This window comes from Elephantulus edwardii, unplaced genomic scaffold, assembly GCF_000299155.1.
Source record: "Elephantulus edwardii isolate Elephantulus edwardi_28Jun2011 unplaced genomic scaffold, EleEdw1.0 scaffold00027, whole genome shotgun sequence".
NCBI classification, from domain to species: domain Eukaryota; kingdom Metazoa; phylum Chordata; class Mammalia; order Macroscelidea; family Macroscelididae; genus Elephantulus; species Elephantulus edwardii.
In genome coordinates this window covers 20970248-20978158 of record NW_006399777.1, presented here as the reverse complement: position 1 = coordinate 20978158, position 7911 = coordinate 20970248, and positions in this window count along the sequence as shown.

The window sequence follows — 7911 nt, the reverse complement described above, 5'->3', positions numbered from 1 at the left end:
AAAACAGTGCAACAATGAATGAATGAAAACCCAAAATCTCTGTAAATGTTCATTAAAACTAATAAAATTCAATAATAATTTAAAAAAAGAACATAGAGACCAGTTGGTTTAGTGGACCGAAAGTGATGCTACCAAGCCAAAGGTGGGTGACTCTAATCTGCGGCCCTAAGACTTGTCTTTGTTTTTGGTGAAACATTCTTCCAGGTTGTATAGCCCTGGTGTGTCTACTTGTCATACCTACATAACCTGTGGTCGCTGTGAAGTTGAACACTGTGACACTGATGTGTCAAATGCGAGAATGGTTACCTATTGTGGACAGCTCCCAAGTTAAAACAAGCTTGGAAGCAGGAGTGGCATCCACTTCTGTAAATAGCTTGCCTCCGGAAACCCTATGAACCTGGAGAAAGGATGAAAGTCACGCAGGTATTGAGGACTTTTGTTCATAGGGTCGCTATGAGTCACCAATGACTTGGTGGTGCTTAACAACAACAACAACAATGGTCACCACTGCTGTGTCAGGTGGGTGGGGCTAGCCTCAGGGCTCATAACATCTACTTCTTGGTCTCTTGCTTGTCAGTTGCAGAAGCATGTTTGGTCCTGTTCACTTTTTCCTGGCTAGCAACAGGTGCGTTTCTTTCTTTATAAGCCTTCAGGCCAACTGTGTCTTCATCTTGCTAAGGGAAGTTTATGACTAAAACTGGACACCTGCTTCCATCTCCTTTATTCATTGCAATAGGATTAGTACCTCTGGAAAAAAAAATCCTTGAGCATCTTCAAACAAGTCCCCTCATGATCAGAAAAAAGGTTATTGGCCATGGAAACAGTCTGTTTCCCATTGGAACTTTAACAGTTACCATGGCACCCCGTCTGGCAACTGTGGAAACAAGATTTCTCATCTTGAAAAATAGCCTGTTCATCTTTGGAAGAAGTCCCTTAGCCATGGTAGCATGTCTCCAGACCATGGAAAGAAGATTCCTCTGCTTTTAAAAAAGGTTTTGCACACTCAGGTTTCAGCCTGGAACTTATCCGTCTTTGGTCCTTTACCAAGGATTTTTCCAGTGCTGAAGCTTGACGGCACAAAAAAGGTTTTGGATCATCACTTCAGCACGAGGTGGGCTCAAAACGTCTGCTTCAGCGTTTGCTGCCTGTCAGTTGCACGATCCTGGCTGGTCCTGCTCAGTTTTTGCTGGTCTGGGAGCAGCTACGTTTTGTTCTTCGAAGGCTGTTGGCCCACTCTCGCGAGGGGAATTTTGAAATTAAGCTGGACACCCATCACATCATCATTTGAAAGAGTTTACTACCCATGGATTCGATCTGGTTCCCATGTAAACAAACCTAGTTACCATGGCAATCAGGAGGGTAAACATCACAAACCGTCTGGTAACCAAAGCAAGAAGATTCCTTACCTTGAAAAACATCCTCTTCTCTTCAAAAAAGGCTCCTAACCTTGGCATCCTGTCTTCTCTAACTAGAAAAACATGATTCCTTACCTTCAAAGAAAGCTGGACACGTCCACTGTCTCACATGGCAACAAGATTAGTCAGTTTGAAAAAAAGGTATCTTATTCCTCCCCTTCTGCTCCCTCCTTGTGAGACTGCATCAGGCTAGCGGTATCTATTAACCAAAGATCACAGCTCTTAATAGCACTTTTTCACTGTGTGTCTTTGCTTCCTGATATCCCCTCCTTCCCTCATCCCTTCAGACGGGTGGTAACGTTTCTCTACCTCTAGGGTGCTTTCCTAAACTTTCTGCAAATAAATGGTATATTACTAAAAAAAGTGAAATTGATTAAAACTAAGTGATAGATACAGTTGCAACAATTATAAAAAAAAGATAACAGCCACTAGGGCTGCTTATATGTACCAAAACATCTTATGGGTTTTGATTCCATAGTTTGGAAGTTCAGAGTCAAGGTTTCATGAGATATCCCCCTAAATTGGCCTAATATCATTCTTGGTGTTTCTGTCCTATCTCCTAGTTTGTAGTGTATTGCTTGGGAGTCTTAAAAGCTTCCAAGTCACCAAAGCACAGCAACTGGTCTCTACTCACCTTCAACTACAAAAGAAGAGAGAGATTCAGGAACAGGAGGAGTATATAGAGTGCATGGTTAATTGCTTCCATAAATAAACTATCTTTGCATTGAGACCAGAAGAACTAGATGGTGCCCAGCTACCATGACTGAGCATTTTATCAAAGAAATGATAGAAGGGTCTTGATGAAAAGAGGAAAACACAGAACAGAATTTCAAGTTCTCATAGACATTAGACTTTCTGGAGCAATGGAGATGAACGCTGAAGACTGTTACTCTGATAGAATCTTTGAACCAAAAGTATCCCCTGAAATTATAAAAAAAACCAATATGTTAGCTTATTTAGGAAAATTAATGCCTGCTTTGAACACTGTGGTTTCTTTAAAGAAACATTTTTATTTTCTACTGGTTTACTTACATAGTTAATATACATTTTTTTTTTCACACCAGGTCTTTCTCATCTCCTTTACCCACTCCTCCCTCTACCCATCAAAGTGTGTGACTCTATGATTACTTCCATGGCTGTCCTCACCCCCTGCCCCTACCCTCTCCCACTTAGATCCTCATACACGTTTTACTAGTTATCTTTCTATAACGGTATATGAAACAGTATTTGTCCTTATGGGACTGATTTAATTCACTTAGCATAATGCTCTCCAGTCCCTCCCAAGATAGGTAGCTATTCTCAAAATCATTGCTTCTGCATGCTGTATAGTATTCCATTGTGTTAATGTACCATAATTTCTCAATGCATTAGATGTTGATTGGACATTTGGTCTGTTTCTATATTCTCGTGATGGTGAATAATGCTGCTATGAGCGTTGATGTACAGATCTTTGTTTGTGCCTCAGTTCTTATTTTTTGGGGTATATCCAAGCAGTGGAATAGCTGAATAATATGGAGTTTCTGTGTTCAGCTTTTTGAAGAAGTACCATTTTTACAATTTCAGCAGTGTATTAGAGTTCCTATCTCGCCACATCCTCTCCAAAATTTATTACTTGCTGTCCTGTTAAATTTTTCCACTGTTACTTGGGTGAGATAATACCTCATTGTGATTTTGATTTGCATCTTCTTTATTGCCAATTATTTTGAGCATTTCTTCATGGGTCTGTTGGGCATTCAAATGTCTTTCTCTGTGAAAAATATTTCCATGTAATTTGCCCATTTTTTTAAATTTGCCCATTTTTGAATTGTGTAGTTTTGTCTTTTTCTAGTGTAGGCCATGTAGAATTCTGTAAACTTTTGATATGAGTCCCTTGTCTGAAATGATATTGCCAAATATTTTTCCCCCCAATCAGTAAGTTTTCTTTTCACTATGTTGGAAAATGTTTTTGATGCACACAGGCATTTAATCTTTAGGAGGTCTCATTCATCAATGTTATCCTCTCCAGATTGAGCACTGTGTTCTTTTAAGAACTAACCATAGGAGATTAAATTGACCACAGAGACTTGAAAATGTAGAGACTTGGGAGAGCAAAGAATTTGTATTCATGAAGGTGGGACAGCTCAGAAAAGGAGAATGGGGTTGGTTATGTAACTCAAAGAAAGTAGTTAGTGTTGCTAAATGGTAATTGTAGAACCTGTTGAATCAGTGAAAGTTTTTTTTGGGTGTTTTTCCAACAATAAAGGTAAAAGAAATAAAATTGAGAAGTGAAAATAAAAAAACAAGATACCTGTCTTCTCTCGAGGTTTGAGAAATAGAGGGAATAAATGTAGAACTGCAAACAGGAAGCACGGGGCTGTTTTAGCAAGAATGCCATGCCCTGTGGTATCACTAAACAGGCAGGGTCGAGTCTGGGAGAGGACCATCTTTTCTGGGCTCTACAAGATCCCCTGGCAGGCATCCAAGCTAAAGACAGTGGCAATGACTAGAATGCAAGGTAGAGATTTAAGGCAGATATCACAGGTGTCATAGTAAAAAATATGTTTTACAGGTTGGCAGAGATGTGGCCTTTTCCAAGTATCTTATTTCTGGCAGCAAGTGTTCTGTTTTCCAGCCTCTGGATGGCACATCTGACGTTCAGTCCTTCCAAGAATGTGAGTCAATCCTTGGTTGTTGTTGTTGTGTGCCATCGAGTTGCTTGTGACTCATAATGACCCTATGTACAAGAGCCCTAAATGCTGCTCTATTCTGTGCCAAACTCGCCGTCTCCGACACACTCCCTCCCACCACCCCAATCATAGAATCGATCCATCTCATTGAGAGTCTTCCTCTCCTGTGCCGTTCCTCCACTCTCCCAAACATGATGTCCCTCTCCAAGGATCGGTCCCTCCTTGCAACATGCTCAAAGTATGTCAGATGAAGCTTCAGAATCCTTGACTCCAAGGAGCAGCCTGGCTTCACCTTCTCCAGGATAAACCCGTTTGTTCTCCTAGCAATCCATATTCAACACTCTTCTCCAGCACCACAGCTCAAAGACATCAGTCCTCTTTCTATCATCCCTAGTCACTGTCCAACTCTCTGAGGCATAGCACATAATTGCAAAAACTATAGCCTGGATCAGGCGCACCTTAGTCTCCAGCCTGATGTCATTGCTCTTCAGTACTCTGGAGAGGTCCCTGACAGCTGACTTTTCCAATGCAATTTGTCTCTTGATTTCCTGGCTGCTGGTACCAAGAGTGTTGACTGTGGAGCCAAGCAAATAAATATTCTCAAGAACATCTTCTTAAAAAATTTTTTTGTAGGCTCCCTTCTCTCTCAGTGGGATGTGTCCCTGGGGAAGAGAAGAGGCTTTCTAATTTCTCCTCCCCCCATAAACAGATGAAATGAGAGCTGAGCTGTTTTTCTGACATTATATTACATGTGGTGTTGCTTTTGTTGTTGAGGGCCACCAAGCTGATCATGACTCCCTTTGACCTGACGCACAACAGGTGAAAACCTTGCTCTGTCCTGCTTCGTCCTCATAATATAATGCTTCAGACCACTGTGACAATCCCTGTGCCGATTCATCTTGTATGAGTCTACCTCTCTTTTGCTGACCCTCTGCCTGTTCCCAAATGATGTCTTTTCTGATATCATCCCCACCCCTCCCACTCCTGACTCCTGACAATATTCTGGCTCCTCCTGCCAATATTCTCAAAGTAAATGAGACAATGTTTCACCATCCTTGGCTCAAAGGAACACTCTGGTTGCACATCTTCTAAAACAGATTTGCTTGTTCTTTTGACAGTCCATGGGATATTGAATACTCTTTGCCAACATCATAATCCAAAGGTGTAAGTACTTCTGTCTTCCTTATTCATTGTCCAACTTTCAGAGGTATAGGAATCAATTGAAAAGAACAAGGCTTGGATCAGGCACACCTTGGTCTTCAACATCCTTGAACATCTTTTGAACTTTGAAGAGTCTTTGACAGTAGATTTCCTTAATGAACTGTGTCTTTTAATTTCTTGACAGCTCTTGCTATGGGTTTCGATTATAGATCTAAGTAACATAAAATCATTGGCAATGCCAACCTTTTCTCTATCTATTATGATGCTGTTATTGGCCCAGTGGTGGGGATTTCTTAATATTTCCTTAGTGTTGAGTTGTGATCCATGTGGGAGTCTGTGGTGTTTAATCCTTTTCAGTAATTGCTTCAAACTCTTTTCATTTTCAGTAACCAAGGTTGTGTCATCTGTATAATGAACGTTATTGATGAGCATTCCTCTGATTTTAATCCCCAGAATTTAAAAACTATCTCAAGAATACAGTTAAGACCTTGAACAGTGGTGGAATGCTATCAAGGACATCATCCAGGGAGAAAACAAAAGGTCAGTACAAAGAGAAGAAAGAAAAGACCAAAATTAATGTCAGAAGATTTTCTGAAACATGCATTGCTATGAAGAGAAGGCAAAACAAGGGAAGGAATGCTAAATTAAAAGAGCTGAACAGAAGATTTCAAAGGGCAGCAAGAGAAAACGGAGCAAAGTATTGTACTGCAAGGTGCCAAGAACTGGAGTTAGAAAGTAAAAATGTAGGCTTTTTTTTTTCCTTTAAAAAGGAAGAACATTGTTGACATTTCTCAAGCTGGAAGAACACTGAAGATTTCTAGGGACAAAATCTTGACATCAAAGTAAGATGGAAGGAATACGTGAAGTCACTTTACTAAAAAGGCTTTGATGGAAACGAAACTATTTCAGAAAGTAGCATATGACCAAGAACCAATAGGAATGAAGGAAGTCCAAGCTTCATTGAAGACAATAGCAAAAAATAAAACTGCACTAATGGATTGAATTTTATTTGAGGTGTTTCAACAAACAAATCCAGCCCTACACCTGGTCACTAGTCTATTCCAAGAAATTTGGAAGACAGTTACCTGGCCAATTGACTGGAAGAGATCATTCCAATAAAAGTTTACTTTCCACAGACCATGGAAAGGATCAAATAATATCATTAATATTGCATACAAGTAACATCTTGTTGAAGATCTATTAAAAATGGCTCGGATTGCACATTGACAGGGAACTTCCAGAAATTCAAGCTAGATTCAGAAGAGGCCATGGCACAGGTGATACTGAAGTTAGATAGCTCTTGGATGAAAGAAGAAAATAACAGAAAGATGTTTACTTGTGTATTTTTATTGACTGTGTAAAGACATCTGACTGGGGGATTATAACAAATTATGATTGACATTGATAAAAATGAGAGTCCCAGAATAATTAATTGTGCTCATGTGAAACCTATGCATAGACCAAGAAACAACTGTCATAGCAGAAAAAGGGAACGCTGCATGTTTTAAAATCAGGAAATATGCGGGTCAGGGTTATATCTTTTCTCCATACCTTTTCAGTCTGTATATTGGCTGTCATTAAGTTTAAATACAGTACTTTGTTCAGTATTTGTAATGGGATATATATCTCCATGTGTTGTTGCTGTTAGTTGCCATTGAGTCGAACACAACTCATAGAGACCCTATGAACAAAACATCTGAACCCTGTTCTGTCCTGTTCCATCCTCACACTTCCTGACACACAAGAGCTCATTGCAGTAGTAATTGTGTCAATCCACCTGGTTGAGGGTCTTCCTCTCCTTCACTGTCTGTCCACCCTTTCCAACATCATATTCCTCTCCAAGGAATAGCACCTCCTAGCAATATGTCCAAAACATGTGAGGTGAAGCCTCATCATTCTTGCCTCCAAAGAGCACTCTGGCTGCACCATCTCCAAGACATATCTGTTTGTTCTCTTGGCCATCCATGGATGTTCAGTGCTTTTCTCCAACACCACAGCTCAAAGGCATCAATTCTTTTTCTGTCATCCTTATTCATTGTCCAGGTCTCGGATGCATAGCTAGTAATCAGAAAGACTATGGCCTGAATCAGATGCATCTTAGTCCTCAAACTGACATCACTACTCCTCAATAATTTGGAAAGGTCCCTAACTGCAGATTTTCCCAGTGCAATGTGCCTCCTTATGTCCTGACTGCTCATACCAAGGGTGTTAATTCTGGATCCAAGCAAGATAAAGCTGTTGACAGTTTCAGTCTTCTCTCCATCCATCATGACACTGCCTATTGGTCCAGTGGTAAGAACCTTTGTCTTCTTGATAATGAGACATAATCTGCATGTATATAACCTTTTTCCTACTTTGTAGATTACCTAATTTATACTTTGTTGTTAGGAACTCATAGTTGCACAGTAGTTAAAGTACTTGGGTGCCAGCCAAAAAGTTGACAGTTGAAACTCACCAGCCACTTTGCAGAAGAAGGATATGACAATCCACTTCTTGAAAACCCTGTATGATACTTTGTTCTATAAGGTTGCTTTGGCGACAGTTGAATAGTTCCCACTGCGTGTTTTTTTTTTAATCTCTGTGCATTAGTTGCTTCTGATTTACAGGGATCTTATGTGTAATATGAGGAGTTCTGGTGGCCTTACTGTAAGGCATTGTGCTCCCAAACC